Here is a 20,516-nt window from a genome sequence, read left to right on the forward strand (position 1 = left end):
AAGTCACTGAGAGAATTTGTGACCAAGAGACCAGCTCTGCAAGATACTAAAGGGAGCACTAGAGTCAGATACAAAAAGACAGAAGAGAGAGGTATGGAGAAGAGTGTAGAAAGAAGGAAAGTCAGGTATGATATATATAATACAAAAGGCAAAATGTTAGAGGAAAATATTATCCAAACAGTAATAACACTAAATGTCAATGGACTGAATTCCCCAATCAAAAGACATAGATTGGCAGAATGGATTAAAAAACAGGATCCTTCGATATGCTGTCTACAGGAAACACATCTTAGACCCAAAGATAAACATAGGTTGAAAGTGAAAGGTTGGGAAAAGATATTTCATGCAAATAACAACCAGAAAAGAGCAGGAGTGGCTATACTAATATCCAACAAATTAGACTTCAAATGTAAAACAGTTAAAAGAGACAAAGAAGGACACTATATACTAATAAAAGGAACAATTAAACAAGAAGACATAACAATCATAAATATTTACGCACCGAATCAGAATGCCCCAAAATACGTGAGGAATATACTGCAAACACTGAAAAGGGAAATAGACTCATATACCATAATAGTTGGAGACTTCAACTCACCACTCTCATCAAGGGACAGAACATCTAGACAGAGGATCAACAAAGAAATAGAGAATCTGAATATTACTATAAATGAACTAGACTTAATAGACATTTATAGGACATTACATCCCACAACAGCAGGATACACCTTTTTCTCAAGTGCTCATGGATCATTCTCAAAGATAGACCATATGCTGGGTCACAAAGCAAGTCTTAACAAATTTAAAAAGATTGAAATCTTACACAACACTTTCTCGGACCATAAAGGAATGAAGTTGGAAATCAATAATAGGCAGAGTGCCAGAAAATTCACACATACGTGGAGGCTCAACAACACACTCCTAAACAACGACTGGGTCAAAGAAGAAATTGCAAGAGAAATTAGCAAATACCTCGAGGCGAATGAAAATGAAAACACAACATATCAAAACTTATGGGATGCAGCAAAGGCAGTGCTAAGAGGGAAATTTATTGCTCTAAATGCCTATATCAGAAAAGAAGAAAAGGCAAAAATTCAGGAATTAACTATCCATTTGGAAGAACTGGAGAAAGAACAGCAAGCTAACCCCAAAGCAAGCAAAAGGAAAGAAATAACAAAGATTAGAGCACAAATAAATGAAATTGAAAACATGAAAACAATAGAGAAAATCAATAAGGCCAGAAGTTGGTTCTATGAGAAAATCAATAAGATTGATGGGCCCTTAGCAAGATTGACAAAAAGAAGAAGAGAGAGGATGCAAATAAATAAGATCAGAAATGGAAGAGGAGACATAACTACTGACCTCACAGAAATAAAGGAGGTAATAACAGGATACTATGAACAACTTTACGCTAATAAATACAACAATTTAGAGGAAATGGACGGGTTCCTGGAAAGACATGAACAACCAACTTTGACTCAAGAAGACATAGATGACCTCAACAAACCAATCACAAATAAAGAAATTGAATTAGTCATTCAAAAGCTTCCTAAAAAGAAAAGTCCAGGGCCAGATGGCTTCACATGTGAATTCTACCAAACGTTCCAGAAAGAATTAGTACCAATTCTCTTCAAACTCTTCCAAAAAATCGAAGTGGAGGGAAAACTACCTAATTCATTCTATGAAGCCAACATCACCCTCATACCAAAACCAGGCAAAGATATTACAAAAAAAGAAAACTACAGACCAATCTCTCTAATGAATACAGATGCAAAAATCCTCAATAAAATTCTAGCAAATCGTATCCAACAACACATTAAAAGAATTATACATCATGACCAAGTAGGATTCATCCCAGGTATGCAAGGATGGTTCAACATAAGAAAATCAATTAATGTAATACACCATATCAACAAATCAAAGCAGAAAAATCACATGATCATCTCAATTGATGCAGAGAAGGCATTCGACAAGATTCAACATCCTTTCCTGTTGAAAACACTTCAAAAGATAGGAATACAAGGGAACTTCCTTAAAATGATAGAGGGAATATATGAAAAACCCACAGCTAATATCATCCTCAATGGGGAAAAATTGAAAACTTTCCCCCTAAGATCAGGAACAAGACAAGGATGTCCACTATCACCACTATTATTCAACATTGTGTTGGAGGTTCTAGCCAGAGCAATTAGACAAGAAAAAGAAATACAAGGCTTCAAAATTGGAAAGGAAGAAGTAAAACTATCACTGTTTGCAGACGATATGATACTATACGTCGAAAACCCGGAAAAATCCACAACAAAACTACTAGAGCTAATAAATGAGTACAGCAAAGTAGCAGGTTACAAGATCAACATTCAAAAATCTGTAGCATTTCTATACACTAGTAAGGAACAAGCTGAGGGGGAAATCAAGAAACGAATCCCATTTACAATTGCAACTAAAAGAATAAAATACCTAGGAATAAATTTAACTAAAGAGACAAAAAACCTATATAAAGAAAACTACAAAAAACTGCTAAAAGAAATCACAGAAGACCTAAATAGATGGAAGGGCATACCGTGTTCATGGATTGGAAGACTAAATATAGTTAAGATGTCAATCCTACCTAAATTGATTTACAGATTCAATGCAATACCAATCAAAATCCCAACAACTTATTTTTCAGAAATAGAAAAACCAATAAGCAAATTTATCTGGAAGGGCAGGGTGCCCCGAATTGCTAAAAACATCTTGAGGAAAAAAAACGAAGCTGGAGGTCTCGCGCTGCCTGACTTTAAGGCATATTATGAAGCCACAGTGGTCAAAACAGCATGGTATTGGCATAAAGATAGATATATCGACCAATGGAATCGAATAGAGTGCTCAGATATAGATCCTCTCATCTATGGACATTTGATCTTTGATAAGGCAGTCAAGCCAACTCACCTGGGACAGAGCAGTCTCTTCAATAAATGGTGCCTAGAGAACTGGATATCCATATGCAAAAGAATGAAAGAAGACCCATCTCTCACACCCTATACAAAAGTTAACTCAAAATGGATCAAAGATCTAAACATTAGGTCTAAGACCATAAAACAGTTAGAGGAAAATGTTGGGAGATATCTTATGGATCTTACAACTGGAGGCGGTTTTATGGACCTTAAACCTAAAGCAAGAGCACTGAAGAAGGAAATAAATAAATGGGAACTCCTCAAAATTAAACACTTTTGTGCATCAAAGAACTTCATCAAGAAAGTAGAAAGACAGCCTTCACAATGGGAGACAATATTTGGAAATGATATATCAGATAAAGGTCTAGTATCCAGAATTTATAAAGAGATTGTTCATCTCAACAACAAAAAGACAGCCAACCCAATTACAAAATGGGAAAAAGACTTGAACAGACACCTCTCAGAAGAGGAAGTACGGATGGCCAAGAGGCACATGAAGAGATGCTCAATGTCCCTGGCCATTAGAGAAATGCAAATCAAAACCACAATGAGATATCATCTCACACCCACCAGAATGGCCATTATCAACAAAACAGAAAATGACAAGTGCTGGAGAGGATGCGGAGAAAGAGGCACACTTATCCACTGTTGGTGGGAATGTCAAAGGGTGCAACCACTGTGGAAGGCAGTTTGGCGGTTCCTCAAAAAGCTGAATATAGAATTGCCATACGACCCAGCAATACCATTGCTAGGTATCTACTCAAAGGACTTAAGGGCAAAGACACAAACGGACATTTGCACACCAATGTTTATAGCAGCATTATTTACAATTGCAAAGAGATGGAAACAGCCAAAATGTCCATCAACAGAAGAGTGGCTAAACAAACTGTGGTATATACATACGATGGAATATTATGCAGCTTTAAGACAAGATAAACTTATGAACCATGTAATAACATGGATGGACCTAGAGAATATTATGCTGAGTGAATCCAGCCAAAAACTAAAGGACAAATACTGTATGGTCCCACTGATGTGAACGGACATTCGAGAATAAACTTGAAATATGTCATTGGTAACAGAGTTCAGCAGGAGTTAGAAACAGGGTAAGACAATGGGTAATTGAAGCTGAAGGGATACAGACTGTGCAACAGGACTAGATACAAAAACTCAAAAATGGACAGCACAATAATACCTAATTGTAAAGTAATCATGTTAAAACACTGAATGAAGCTGCATCTGAGCTATAGGTTTTTGTTTTGTTTTGTTTTGTTTTGTTTTGATTTTACTATTATTACTTTTATTTTTTTCTCTATATTAACATTCTATATCTTTTTCAGTTATGTTGCTAGTTCTTCTAAACCAATGCAAATGTACTAAGAAATGATGATCATGCAGCTATGTGATGATGTTAAGAATTAATGATTGCATGTGTAGAATGGTATGATCTCTAAATGTTGGGTTAATTTCTTTTTTTCTGTTAATTAAAAAAAAAAAAGAGAAGGGATAATTGGAGATGAAGGGATACAGACTGTACAACGGGACTGGATATAAAAACTCAGAAATGGACAGCACAATACTACCCAATTGTAATGCAATTATGTTAAAACACTGAATGAAGCTGCATGTGAGGTATAGGTTTTTTGTTTTTGTTTTTTTTGTTTTTTTTTTCTTTTTATTATTGTTTTAATTCTTATTCTGTTGTCTTTTTATTTCCTTTTCTAAATCGATGCAAATGTACTAAGAAATGATGAATATGCAACTGTGTGATGTTATTAAGAATTACTGATTGTACATGTAGATTGGAATGATTTCTAATTGTTTTGTTAATTCTTTTTTTAATTAATAAAAAAAAAGAAAAAAAAATGTATTGCTAAAAATACTAAATATCATATGAATCTTCAACAAATCATAATCTTTTTATGGGTGGATATTCTTCCTTTTGATATTGATGGCTGCTAACTATTCAGGGTGTTGGTTGCTGAAGTTTGTGGTGACTGTGGCAATTTCTTAAAATAAAGTATCAGTGAAGTCTGTCACATTGACTTTTCCTTTCATGAAAGATTCCTCTGTACCATGCAATGCTGCTTGATGTGTATTTTATCCACAGTAGTACTTCCTTCAAAAATTGGAGTCAATCCTTTCATCACTTGCTGATGCTTTAATCTTCACAGCATCTTCACCAGGAATAGATTCCATTTCTAGAAATCACTTTATTTTGTGCTCTATAAGAATCAATTCAATTGATATAACCCCTTAATCCATTACAAACCCTAAGTACTACCACCATAAAAGCCAGTGTGCAAATGTCCAACCATGTCCCTGTGTTCAGTGTTTCCATGTATATCCCTAACAATGACATTTCAGAGGAGAAACCTACATGCTCTATCCAAGTGAAGGCAGGGAACAACATGAGGTAGGGGGTGAGTAGAGAGCATGAGGTGGAGACTTGATGGCATCAATTTGCCCTGAGGCATATTGAGTGAGATGAGACAAGGTCAGGCTGTGAGCCTGTGTTATGTCCCCAGGTGTTGCTGTGGCACACCCAGCCTGGCTGGCATTGGAAATAGTTCCTTGTGAGTTCTAGAGAAGGGAGAACAAGGAAGCTATCTCAACTTTTAAACAAGTGATGGTGCCTGGGCTTGGTGTGGGATGGAGAGAGGTCCACTGGGGTCTATCTGGGGAACCAAGGAGATGCTGTTAGTTGGGAGTAGATTGTAAGTGAGTGAGACCTCAGGGACGACTTTAAGGTCTGAAGACTCTAGCTTCAGAGACAGAGCAGCTTCTGTCTTGGGATGGTGGGTGGTCAGTTAGGCGTCCATGTTTGGAGCATGCTCATGCAGCCTTATGAACATGCTTTTAAGAGGGTACTGAGGGCACTGATGCTCACAGAGAAGCCTGTCCCCTAGAAGTGTTCTCCTTGCCATGGTGAAACCTTGAGAGGACCCCGACAGAGAAGCTAAACCAGAATCTCCTGGCCAGTCCCATCACCCCCATGCCAACCTCATACACCACAAGAGATGGGGAATGGTCTCTTGTTGTGAGGCCTTAGTAGCAGTGGCACCTGGAGGTGGACACTATCACAGACTTTAGGACCTCCACACAGGGTGGCCATTCCTGGAGGCAAGTCTTATCACAGTGGTGAGGGCCTTCCCTCAGGTGGCTGTGCCTGATAACTCCTCAGACTCAGGGCTGAGAAAGTGGCTTTGCAGGCAGGAAAGAGCACAACTACTAGAGTAGGGCAGGGTCTCCATGGACAGCTGCTCCAGAACACATGGGCACTGAAGAGATGAATTCTCTTTTCATTGCAGGGTTTCCTACCTGATCAATGCATCTAGGCTTCGTGTTTGCTGCTGGGGCTGTTTCATCTTCTTTTAAAGCTAATTGAATTTGCCTCCCCCTTTTCACTCTACCTCCATATCTAAACAATGCACTGGCTTCTCGAAACTAGAAAACTTCTAGAAGTTATTCTTCTAGTGAGGCAATAGAAAAGCTTGGAATCCTCAGACAACACCTGTGCCTATGAAACTCTATATGTACCAGAGAGGGAAGTGTCACCTGCACTTGAAAACCTACCCCCTTATCTGCTTCTTCCTGCTCTGTGCCCCAAGAACCAATCCATATGGGGACACTGTGTGGTGCCTTCACATCAAATGCCAGGTAAACTTAGCTTGCCAGCATCCCCAGTGAGCACCCATGTCCTAAGTGGTAAATATGTCCCAGGTGGACACATATTCCTGTTGATTATTCATGTCTCCAGTGGGCACCTATGTCCCAAGTGCACATTCATGTCCCAGCTGAGCATTCATTTCCCAGGTGGGCACACATCTGAGGCACACACACACATCCCAAAAGTGCACTGATATCCTTGGTTGATACTCATGTTCAAGGGGCACTCATGTCCCAGGAGGATGCTCATGTCCCAAGAAATCATTCATGTCCCAGATGGGCGTATATGTCCCAGGTGAGCATTCATTTCCCATGTGGACACACACATGTCCCAGGTGGGCAAACATGTCTCAAGTGGGCATATATCCCCCAGATGGGCACACCTGCCCCAGAATACATGCATGTCCCAGGTGGATATGCACATCTAATCTAGGCACATCTGTCCTTGGCTTTCACACGTGTTAAATGAAACCTGTCTTTCTCTGCAAGGAGTCCCATCTGGGTCTCCAGGTCCAGGCAGCCACATTTGCCCACCCCCACTTAAAGCACCAGTTGGGACATCTGCCACTACCCCTCTACCACCAATCACAGGCAAGATTCTCCCCACCAAGTAGGACCTCAGTATGGAGCATATTGGGGGTGAATATGAGCCCTCCATGGCCACTCAAGACATGTATCCTCTCAAAGGTGTCACTGAGACCTGCAGGAGCATGAATGTGTGCACAGCTCTTGCTACACATATTCAAAATAATTCAACAAGAATAATTACTTCTATGAATTTGACACCATCACTATCTGTTAATGGCCTTGCGCAGGTACCTGTTAGGACTGGGACTTAATAATCACATTTGACACATCATGGAAATCTCAGCACTTGAGTTTTCCACTTAGAGATGATGTTAGTGTTAGAAAAATTCAAGGTTACATGGTAAATGCCATTAAATTTCAGCATCTTCCATGAGTTCTGGTAAATAACATCACTTAATGTTGGTTTTCCCCAGTTTCTCTGTAGAGCTGTGCTGATGGCATATTTAAGTTCTCCATGTGTGTGTCTCAGAATCTGGTCCTTCCAGATTTTGTTCTAAACAAATAGTTGATATTTCCTAGTGTTGGCAGCAGTGGCTTTATGCCATGAAGCATCATATATCTGGTCTGATTTAGAAGTTATTCTTCAGACCAGCTCTAAATGGTCTCCCCACTTGCTTTAAATATTACCTATTGTGCAGCAGTCCACTTTCTCTGACAAAGCCAGTCTCGAAAATAACTCAATCAATTTATATTTCTGGGTTTGCAGTTGAAGGTGGAGAGGCAGAAAGTGCACATTTCATATCTGTGCCAAAATAACTATTTGAGCAGATCAGATTAAGAATCCTAATAATTTTTGTATGAGTTCATTATATGTCAATATTTACACTTGCTTTCATGGCACACAGTGCTCTGGAGACTACTGGCAGCTCCTTTTAGGTGAACATGCCCTCCACCAGCACATGTGGCGAGGTGGAGGTGTGAGACATGAGCTGACTCTGCATATGGACCTGCAGCAAGTCCCCTGAGAAAGAGAAGTCACAACTTCTGGGGTTTCTGGTCCAACTCACCTCTTGACCCACTACCTGGCAATCCTCCAGACTGTCTGCTGATGTAGACTTCATCTTCTCCCTCCAGTGTGGTTCACCCGCTCCTCCTGCTGGGCTGCCAGGTTCAGCCTGCATTTTGTCTTATGGGCTGATAGCAGCTGACTCATCTTTGTCTCTCAGGATTTTCAGAACTCAAGTGGATCAAAGCCACCTGCTTGTAGACACTGCAGTCCACCTGTGCCTTATTCCTCTTCTTCACAGTGGTGAACCCATGTCCTACCCCATGTCCTGGCAGCACAGCACTGCCAGCAAACCCTCTCACTGTGAGGGTCTATTGTTGGAGCTCTTCTGGGAATCTCTTGTCTTGGCTTCCCTGATAATCCTCATAATCACTCAGTGAGCCCAGAACTGGACTACTCAGCTCTCTGCCATCCTCATGATTGGACATCACTCAACACTTACCCATTTTTGAACTTCCCTCTTAATTTTCCCTTGGCCTCTTCATACACAATTCCTTCTGCCGTGCCCGTCCTTGGTCAATTTTTTCAGAATGCTCTGTCCATTGTAGGGTGGGCACCAATTCATGCTGATTTCTCCTTTCTGTGTCATACACTGCCATGTCCACTACTACCTGCAGCAGGTGCTGAGGAAGCTGAGAGATCAGGGGTCACTCCCACTCATCAAGATCTCCAGCAGAAAGTCCACCTGTTGCTCCTGCCTTTTAAACATGTTCTGGCATTGAGAAGCTGGCTGCCTGATGTAGATATAGAAATTCTTTCTCACTTCTGAAATCCTCTTTCCTAATGACTGTACAAGCTTCCCAAATTGCTGAGGGCAAGATCCCTTGTTGATTGCAGATGCAATCAGCTGTATTTGCAATCAACTGTTTATAGATCCATATTCATCTACAAAATACCCTCACAAATGTAGTCAGACAAGTGCATGCTTGACCAAACAACTGGACAGCATAACCTAGCCAAGTTGACACAAAAGCATAACCATCATATGTGATTATTCTATGGTCAAGTTTGAGGAAACAATAAACTGTTTTACACATTATTTTCACCATTTTATATTCCTTCCAACTATGTATAAGTGTTCCATTTTCTCCAAATCCCCATCAGCACTTATTTTTAGTTTTCCTTTTGACAATAGCCACACTAGTGCATTTGAAATGCTAGCTCACTGTTTTTGTTGGAATTTTGTTAATAGTTAATGACACTGAGCATCATTTCAGGTATTTATTAGCCATTTATATAACTTTAGAAGAATGGCTATTCAAAAAGTTTGACTGATTTTTAATTCAGTTGTCTTTTTTCCTTCAGTTGAGATATATTTTATGTATTTTTGACATTAAAACCTCATCAAATATTGTTTCCAAGTATTTTCTCCCATTCTGTGCACTGTCCTTTCACTTTCTTGATAATGTTTTTGATATACATGGGGATTTAATTTTGGTAAATTACATTTTATCTTTTTAAAATTTTCTTACTCATGTTTTCTCCATTATAGCCATGGTCATGAAGGTTTAATCCTCTGTTTTCTGCATGAATCTTTTTATATTAGAAAATATAAAATTCTTATAGAGTTCCACCACATTACAGGGAGAAAACACACAGAAGGTGCTCAATGTATGCTATATAGCTAAAGGTATGGGAAAGATTGCAACATTAACCAATAAGAATGTTGATAAATGACTTTTATTTAAAAGTTCAAACAGAAAATGTAAACTTCCTTGAAAGGGGGAAGCTTTAATCAACCAATATACATATCTAAAAAGGGAGCTAATTTGATCTTTGAAGTCTGAGAAGTCCAGTTCTTTCCCTTAATTTTTGAGAGGGATTTGATAAATTCTTGACTTTCTGAAAATGATTGTCATTGGAAATTAATTGTCTGGAAATCTATAATGTCATTAATTACCAGCTAAACCAATATTTCCCTTTTATAAGCCACAGAACATATTCACAGTAATAGTTTTTGGCTGCTGGATTTTGAAATGTCTCCTTTGCAGACTTTCAAAATTCTAAATAGAAAAGTTCTTTAGTGGTCATGGAGACTTCATCTTTATGTAATTTTTAAATGTACTCACATGCATGCAAGCCATACAGAATATAAAATGAATGGCTTACAGTATCTTCACATTGTTGTTCTTTCATCACCATAATCAATTTTAGAGAATTTGCATTACTCCAGAAAAAGAAATAAAAATGTTCCATAACCCTAACCCCCATCCTATTGACCCTTAATATGACACTCTACTCAATTTAAGATTTACAATAAAGGTAGGTTAACTAACAGTTTAGCATTTTCAGAAATAGATGTTTAGATCAGTGAAAAAGAATAGAACATCCAGAAATAGATCCATACAAACCAGGGCAACTGACATTTTTTGCTACGCATTTGCACAGTTATTTCAAAGGGCATGTCCACTTGACTACAGTCCAAAAATTTATAGTATTTCCTTCTAGCTATTCAAATACATTAGAAACTAAAAAGAATATCCATATAACAAGTTAGTAGTCATAATAATTCATTAAATGCTAATTTCTCAGTTACACCACCTCCTTCTTAATTTAATCTCTGTGGCTGGTGGATTTGTTTGAGACAGCTACTTTAATTGCCTCAGAACCTTCTGCATCAGTGGGTGCTGATTGTTTGGATTATTTTGACCCTCTGAAACAGGTCTTGCATTTCCGAAGTTCTGCATGGGTAGCCCTAGGGCAGGGGAGGGTTTGCACCCCTCCACTTTCATGCCCGCCTGTCCTCTGGGATGCTGACATGGTAGTTCCATCTGGGACCATGCATAATGGGGTAGGTGCCTTAGACAGCAACAGAAATGGCCAGGAAAATGTGGGCCCTGGCACCTTGCAGTGCTGTCCAGACTGTCACACCCCAAAGATTGTGGTGTAAGTGCCTGAGGTTGCAAACATTTTTTCCCTGCACCTTGGATCCATTAGAGCATCCTTATTACCTGAGCCTGCTGCTTTTCACTCTATTCTTTCATTTCTCTCCTCTTTTGCATGTAATTTACAACATCCTTCCTCCAAAACAGACAACATTTTATGCAGCTATAGAATAAAGTGAATCAGAGGAGGATCTGGGCTGGATGTACCTGGATCACAAAGGCCTGCTGCTGATGGGGAGAAGGAGGACCCAGGTGGGAAGAGATGTGGAGACCACTGGTCAAGAAATCTGAGAAAAGCTTGCTGCTGGTGGTCTGCCTGGCTCATTGCATGGCTTTGCAGGACATAGGCCTGCAGCTGAGACCTGCATGAGATCCTGTGAGGTGGGAACAGAGAGACGGTTCACAGTGTTCTTTTCAAATTAGCTCTGGGGCAGAATAGAGACTGGGCCATAGATGTGAAGGGGTGGAAGGCATTGGAATGGCTTTTATGGCATCTCCCGGCACCTCCTTTCCTCGACTGTGAAACCCCATGTCCCTGTCCCCAGGCCACTTCATGTTCCAAGGAGTGACCTCCACCTGTCTTCCTCCTGGTATGCTGTTGCCCTGGGTTACCCAACATCTTCACTGTCAATTCCTCTACTAAGGACACCGAAATATTCTTTTAACACTGAATTTACCTCAGGTCTTACAGATATTTAAAAACTTAGCAATGCTTGTATACAAATGTTCATAGCAGGACTATTCAAAAAGTGGAAACAGCCCAGTGTCCATCAACCAATAATGAATAAAACAAATGCGGTATAATGATAAAAAGGAATATTATTTGCCCACAAAAAGGAGTGAAGTTTAGATTCCTACTGTGACATGGATGGACCTTGAAATCATGTTAAGTGAACAGAACCAGACACAAGAGTCCACAAATTGTATGATACCATTTATTTGAAATATCAGACTAAGTTAATCTATAGGACATAAAGAAGACTAGGGGTTGCTTAGGGCTTGGGGTGGTGCTGTAGAGGAGTTATGGCTGATGGCTACAGGCCTCTTTGGGGGGTGTTAAAAATATTTAAAATTCAATCATGCTACTTTTAGTTTCCAGCAACTAAAGCAAGTACCACACAATGTGTCAGGTCAACAGCAAGAAGTTATCAGCTCATAGTTTCCAAAGCTAGTGTGTGTGATTCCTCCTAGGGTTGGAATCTCCTGGCTTGTTGGCAGTATTTGGGGTTCCTTGGATTTCTGTCACGTTGCAAAGAACCAGAGGAAACCTCCTTTCTCCTTCAGGTTCTGTTGACTTCTGGTCACTCCCCATAGCTTCTTGCACTGTGTCTATTACCTCTTCTTATAAGACTTCAGCTCATCCTCCTTTAGTTTGTTCTCACCTTAAAATACAACCTCTCCCAAGGTCCTACTTATGAATTGGGCACACTCATAAGATTAGGGATTGGGAACCAAACATTACTTTTGTGGGGGACAGATTCAGTCTCCAGCAATGTATTTTATCCATAATTTCTGTCTCTGGGGAATTCTCACACTCTCCTTGCTCAGAGAAGAACTCCATGAAGTCCCCATGGCTCAACACAGCTGAATTAGATGGTCCCTGATGGCAAGCCATTGTCCTGATTGGGTCTTAACTGCCTTGGTGGATTGGGCCCTGAAAGCCAGTCAGAGTTCTCTAGAGAAACAGAATCAACAGGAAAGATTTGTAAATATGAGATTTATACAGGTGTTTCATGCATCTGTGGGAATGGTGGTGTCCAAAATCCATATGGTAGGCTGTGAAGCTGAAAGCTCCAATTAAGGTTCTGGATAAACTCCACAGGAGAGGTCCACTGACTGAAGAAGCAGTGAAAGAGTCTCTCTTCTTCCTTGAAAGCCTTCAACAGATTGGATTATCCCATCATGGGAGACACTCCTTAGCTGATCACAGATATAATCAGCCACAGATGTGATCAACTGAGTGTTTTAATCAATCAGCCACAAAATATTCTCACAGCAATGGTTAGGCCAGTATTTGCCTGACTAGACAACTGAGCACCATCATTTGGCCAAGTTGACACCAGAATATAATCATCATAGTGGATAAGAGGTTGTCTTCTGCACTTTAGATCATTGTAAGGACAGTTTAAAACCTTCTGTCATTTGTTATAGAAGATCAGAGAGCAGGTGGATATAGCTTAGCTTGTGGGAGTTCTTTCCTCCTCAGCTCTCTTCATGTTCTCACCCAGTGGCTCTTCTGTCTCAAAACAGTGCAACCAAGGTATGGGTGGAACCAGGAAAAGACAAAGATCCCAGAAGCTGTGGGAGCATTCTAGAAAGGAGCCTCCATGGGGACATACTTTTTAAAATATATCAGATGACTGCTGAAGGAATGTGACATGACAGGTTAGCATTACTTTACTAAATGAAGAGAAAAAGTGCCTGGAGTGGAACAGTGTGCCAGTTTGAAATTATCATGTACCCTGGAAAAACCATGTTCTTTAATCCCCATTCAATATTGCTGGGTGGGATCATTTTAATGATTTCCATGGAGAAGTGACCAACTCAATTGTAGGTGGTGTTTCTTTCTAGAGTCCTTTAAGAGAGAACCATTTTGGAAAAACCATCAGATTCCACATAGCCAGAGAACTTTGGAGTTGCAAGAAGAAAATGCCCCCGGCAAAGCCATTTGAAGAACCTAGTGGTGAAAGCTACCAGACATTGCCATCTGCCTTTCCAACTGACAGAGGTGTGCTGGACAGCACCAGCCTTTCTTGAGTGAAGGTAACCTCTTGTTGTTGCCTTAATTTGAACACTTCTATGGCCTTAGCACTATAAATTTACAACCTAATGAATTTTCTTTTTAAAATCCATTCCATTTCTTGTATATTACATTCCAGTAGCTTTAACAAACCAAAACAGTTACCCAGAAAAGGTCTATAATATTTTGCTCTCACAGGAACTATTTATTTTTCATCCCAACACAATTCCCAAGAATGAAAAATGATATAAAATTAGTGATAGTGATTTTTGCCTAAATAAATTAAGAAACATTTTTGAAAATATGCTAAGAATTGAGAATCATTTGCAAATACACATTCTAAAATATATCAATCTCTGATATAATTAGTATTGTCAACACTTTATCATGCATCCAGCTGGAGTGAACTTTTCCTCCATTTTCTCCATAAATCATGACCCTGTGCATCTGGGCCTTTTCTCACAAGTCCAGAGCCAAGTGTCACTGGCTAGTACCACCAGACACATGAAGGGACAATGTCATTCCACCCAAAGCTTCAAAAATGCATACACTTGGGGTCACTGTACACTCAGGCACTAAATTCCACCAAATTTGCCCTGTCTCTCCATGGTAGGTATAACTCCTGCAAAGCCCCCAGAGTTTCTTTCTCAAGCCTATGTATATGGCCTTACTGAATGCTACCAATGTTGCATTGTGGGAGTGTGATTCAATAGCTCTATGCACAGCTTGACCACATGCTCTGCTTCCAGAGAAACAGAGGCAAAGAAGTTCTGGGAGTGAGTCCTTTACTGAGGAGACAATTCTAGGATGTTCCAGACAAGAAGGAGAAATCACAGGTGCCTGAGGTTCAGTAGCCCACAGAGAGCCCACACAGGGATGTCCCACCAGATTTTGAGACTCAAGGCTTCCTACTCATGACCAAGAATGCCATTATGCTGTCAGGGAGGCACCTGCTGGCACCACCTAGTCCTCTACAGCAGGCACAATGGTAGGCAAGGGCAAACACTTTTAAGACTGTAAATATGCAGAATTCTGAATGACTCAGTACAGCTGTCTATCAAGTACATATCTCTCTATCTATATCTATCTGTACTTGTCTATCTTTACCCTTCATCTACCTATCATCTATCTACATCTTATCTATATCTATCATCTATCTATCATCTACTTTGTCTATTCAATCATATATCTATATATCATCTATTGCCTGTTCTATCATCTGTCAAGTATTGATCTATCATTTATTTTTTCAACTATCTCTCATCTACTGTAGTTGTTATCTATTTACTTCTATCTATCAATCATACATATATCATCTATCATTTATCTATCTCTAGTATCTATTATCTATTCTATGTATAATCCATTTTATCTACCTTCTGTCTGACTATCCATCTAATTTCTATCTGGAGATATGCTTACTTTTGCTGTACTCACGTAGCTTTCTTAAATGTAATCCACTTTAAATATAAATAAAACCTTGGGAGTATACCCACTTCAACAAAAGAGGCATGAAGATTCCTTGAGTATGCATTTATAACTAAACCATGCACTGTGCTGACTCTCTCAGATTTCAAACCTCTGAGTCTAGGACCTTCCTATATATAGATTATGTTAATGGACAAACCACAGCAAATAAACTTCTCATTATTTTCTGTGCCCCAAACTGCATCAGAGGCTGGGGCCATGTCTGAACTAAGGCAAGAGTAGGGTCCAGGGCCAGGGAGGAAGGGCAGCTGCAGATGGTTATCTGCAGAATTTGTGGGACAGAGGAGTGGACCCATGCTTGGGAGCTGGAAGACAAAGATTATGGTTAGTGCTGGGTTTTGCTTCCATGTTGCTTCACTGTCCTTCAGCTTCCTCATGCTTCCTGGAAATTGCTCTTTGTTTCTGTCTTGAGTTGTTAAAGATTAGGTTCCATTTTATAGTTTAGCCTCATTGCCTAAATCAAAAGTTAGGCTTTTGTGACTCTTTTCATTAATTTTACAAATTAATTTGTCCTGTGCCCTGTCACTCATAAAGTTTTATTAACTCGTCCTCTTTGCATGACCAAGGCTCTGGCCAGTTCAGCTTGGTGTGAAGCCACATGCTTCTTCACCTATTCCACCTGCTGAGGGAGTGTCAACTCTTACCACACTGTGGGGGCCAACATTCAATTCAGCAATGTGACTGGGCTTGGCTCAGGTTCAAAAGAAAAAAGAAGGATTTCATTGCTATGTAGCTGAAAGTCACGACTCAAATTTCAGCTGGAGATGGTTCCTTCATTAGACACATCAGTTTGCCTGCTTTCTGCTACTTCTGTTTCCACTGTCCAGGCTCCTTCCCAGGCAAGCTTCCCAGGCCATGGTCTGCAGTGGAAAAGAGAGCAGCCCTCTTTTGAGCCACATTCTTGAGGCCTAGGTTAATTTCCCATGAATCACATCCATTGTAAATAGACTTTCAGTGAGTTGTGATACATACATAGACCCAAGTTCTTTATATTTTCTGGATAAAATCTAAAACACAGAAGTTAAAGCTGTCTTACTTCTAAAAGAAAGCATAGGAAAATATCTTAATGATCTTCAAGTAGACAATGATTCCTTACATTGGACACAAAGTTATAATTTGTAAAGGAGAAGTAACAGGTTGGACTTCATCAAAATTAAAAATTTCTTCTCTTAGATCTTCACCATTAACAAAATTAAAAAGTCAACCCATAGATTTAGAGAAAATATTCATGATGCACATATCTGACAAAGGGCTTGTTTGCAAGATTCAGGAGGAGCAATACTCACTAGTATATCTGACTATCAACAGGCTTGATCCATAGCTCTGAAATGTTGGCAAGTATGGCTGGTCTAGCAACACAGGAGTGGATCTTCACACCACTCAACTGAGTACAAGCGTGGGGAAATAGTCGGTGTCCCTGAGAGTCATCAAAAGAAAAAGCAATTGAATTCTGAATAGGCAAAAGAACAGATTCTATTACAATGAAATGGCACAGAAACCTACCCCTCCTTTAGATGCTGGACAGCTCAGGAATTCTCAGGGAAGTTGTGACCTCAACCAAGGGCAGGTGCCATAGAGTTCTTGGCTCAGTGGCAAAAAATAAGTCAAGAACTACTCAGTGTGTATAGCCAAGTAGTTTAACATACTCGATGCAGGAGAGCTTGGGAGCTTTAGGGTGAATGCTACAGAGTCCTATGAGTTCTCTGCAGATTAGCCAGTGTGTACAGCCAAACAATTCAAGAGTAGTCAGTGTGTAGGACCCCAAAAGTTTAATGCATAGTGATGATACACAATCAAAGGGATTGAGATTAGACTTTTTCCAAAGGAGGAGAATTTCTCGGAGGCTGTGATTCTTGCATTATAAGGACTTGGAAGTGTCCTTTATTCCTCTAGTTATAATTATGAGGGATTGATGAACTGAACTTTTCATTGGTTATTTTCAGGCACTGACCTGAGTGAGGGATAAGTGTGGGGGGGCTTGGTGTGTGCATGCCAAAAGAAACTTCTTGTTATGGGTCTTAGGGCCACTTCCACCTTCCTCTTCCTTATCTAACCTGCCTCACTTAGACAGTTCTTTAAATGGGGAGATAGGAAATGTTGGTGTTTCTGTACTTCTGTATTAGGAGAACTGATTTTTTCACAATGGGAAGAATTTTTATATAGCATATACATAATTATACATGCTAGTCTGTTTATAAAAGAAATTGTACCACATTTCTGAATGTGTGTTTTATTTCTAATACAAACAACCAGTGAAATCATGCAGTTTTGTGAAGACATTGCTCCAAACAAAAATCACTCAATGAAATTGCAAAGAACTAAAAGGATTCAGAGGCAGAGCAAGATGGCAGCATAGTAACATATAGAATTTGGTTTGCCCTCAGGAGCAGTTAGTAAATAGCCAGAAATGGTACTGAAATACTTCTGGGGGAACATCAGTGACTGGGCACACAGGGTGTACAAGTCTGAAACAGGTAGAAAGGCTCAGATCTCATAGAGAACTGTAAGTCCCCCAAGTCAGGGAGGCTGCTGCTCCTCCACAGTGGGCACAGCAGGCTGGTTCCCCAAAAGGAAAGGAAACATACTTTACTCGCAGCAAAGGCTCAGCTCAACCAAGGTCCAATTGTGGAATTAAATAACAAATTCTCAGTACTGAAAACAGGCCCCAAGCGCAGATAAACCTGAAATAAGCACTAAAAGAACTAGGAAATTTCTGCCCTGGCAGAGAGGAGGGAGGGCTGATGGATAAAAAACAGAGTCTTTCTGAGCTGGGAAGTACAAAATACAGGAAAAGGACTACACCTCAAGAAAACAGGCCCCATAGAGCCTGGAGATACATAGAGCCTTGTATCAATGCAAACTCTTGATTGAAAAGCATAAACAGAGGGAGTTAAGGTCTGAAAAGGATTTTTTGCCTTTTTTACTCCTTAAACAGCTCATTAGACAGAAATGGAATCACTCTCAGCCTCCAGAACTACCCCATGCAAGGGTGAAATTATGATTATCTGAGACAAAGTAACTAGTCCAGTGAAACTGGTTTATTCCCGGGTGTATCTTCCCAAAGCAAACAGAGTGGAACCCAGCTCAAAAAGAATCCCTCCTTCAATGAATTCAGACCCCAGGGACTGGAAAAGAGAGGCAGTGAAAGGTATCCTACTTCCTCACTTCAGTCTCAATGCGCCCCTGGTAGGAGTGTCCACTGAAGTTAAAGGCACCACATCACTTTAAGCTGGGGGGAATCTGTAGGCAGAGAATCACCATATACTTGGGCAAGATAGGAAAAATACAGAGACTAGAGGCTTCATAAGAAAGTCTGACAACCTGCTAGATCTCATCCCCAAGGAAATCTGATACTGGATATACTTTCCTCCTGAAAAGTAGACCTATATGATCTGGAATGATCTGAGTGAGGTTTATAATATCTAAGAAGACCCTACTCAAAATAAAAGGCTCCATATAGGCTGAGCCAAGGAACAAAAATACAAGAACTGAAAAAAAATCTGAACAGTTAAAGACAACTGTGCTAAGGGTATAGAATTAGTTGACCTAAATATCAAAGAACAGATAAATGAGAAAGCCATCAAGCAAGAAAAACCTAGGTAAAAGAGTGAAAACAACCTCCAGAGTAAACTAATTAAGGAAATCAAATGCCTAGTTGTCAGCAAAAAAAAATATGAGTCACAATAGGAAAATCGAAGATATGGCCCAGTTAAAGGAACTAAGCAACACTTCAAATGAGATGCAGGAGTTGAAAAACTAATTCAGAATGTTTACACAGACGTGGAAAATCTGATCAAAAACCAAATCAGTGAGTTGAGGGAGGATATAAAAAAGACAATGGTCAATAAAAAAAGTTACCAAAGCACTGAACTTACAGAAATGAAAGGCAAAATAGAAGAGATTGAGAAAAATGGAAACCTACAATAACAGATTTGAAGAGGCAGGAATAAAGATTTGTGAACTAGAAGACTGAGTATCTGAAATCTGAAACGCAAAAGAAAACATAGGGAAGGAATGTAAAAAATATGAATTGGGTCTCAGGGAATTAAATGACAACATGAAGCACATGAATATACATGTTGTGGGTGTCTGAGAAGGAGAAAAGAAAAGAAAAGGAGGACAACAACTAATGGAGGAAACTAATACTGAAAATTTCCATCTCTCATGAAAGACATAAAATTACAGATCCAATAATTGCAGTATGCCCCAAACAGAATAGATCTAAACCAATATGCTCCAAGACACTTACTAATCAGAATGTCAAATGTAAAAGATGAACAGATAATTTTGAAAGCAGCAACAGAAAAGCACATACAAGATGAGCTCATTAAGAGTATGTGTGGATTTATCAGCAAAAAACATGGAGGCAGAAAGGCAGTGGAAATATATATTTAAGATTCTAAAAGAGAAAAACTGCCAACCAAGAGTTCAATACTCAGCAAAATTACCCTTCAAAAATGACAACATAGATGAAATGGACAACTTCCTAGAAAGGCATGAACAACCAGGATTGACTCCAGAAGAAATAGATGACCGCAACAAACTAATCACAAATAAAGAAATTGAATCAGTAATCAAGAAGCTCCCCCAAAAGAAAAATTCAGGCCCAAATGGTGTCACATGTGAATTCTACCAAGCATTCAAGAAAGAATTAGTATCAATCCTGCTCAAACTCTTCAAAAAAATTGAAGAGGATGGAAGGCTTCCTAATTCATTCAGCAAAGAAACATCATCCTCACACTACAGCCAGGCAAAGATACTACAAGAAAAGAAAATTGCAGACCAATCTCTCTAATAAATATAGATACAAAAATCCTCTTAAAAATTCTTGCAAATTGAATTCAGCAGCACATTAAAAAATAAACACCATTACCAAGTAAGATTCATCTCAGGTATGCAAGGATGGTTCAACATAAGAAAATCAATTAACATAATACACCATATCAACAAATCAAAGCAGAAAAGCCACATCCACATGATCATCTCAATTGATGCAGAAAAGGCATTTGAAAAAATTCAACAACTTTTCCTTTTGAAAACACTTCGAAGGACAGGAAAAGAAAGAGACATCCTCAGCAGGATAAAGAGAATATGTGAAAAACCCATACCTAACATCATCCTCAATGGGGAAAAACTGAAAACTTTCCCCCTAAGATCAGGAACAAGACAAGGACATCCACTATCACCATTGTTATCCAACATTGCAT

Source organism: Tamandua tetradactyla, chromosome 4 (assembly GCF_023851605.1).
Source record: "Tamandua tetradactyla isolate mTamTet1 chromosome 4, mTamTet1.pri, whole genome shotgun sequence".
NCBI lineage: Eukaryota > Metazoa > Chordata > Mammalia > Pilosa > Myrmecophagidae > Tamandua > Tamandua tetradactyla.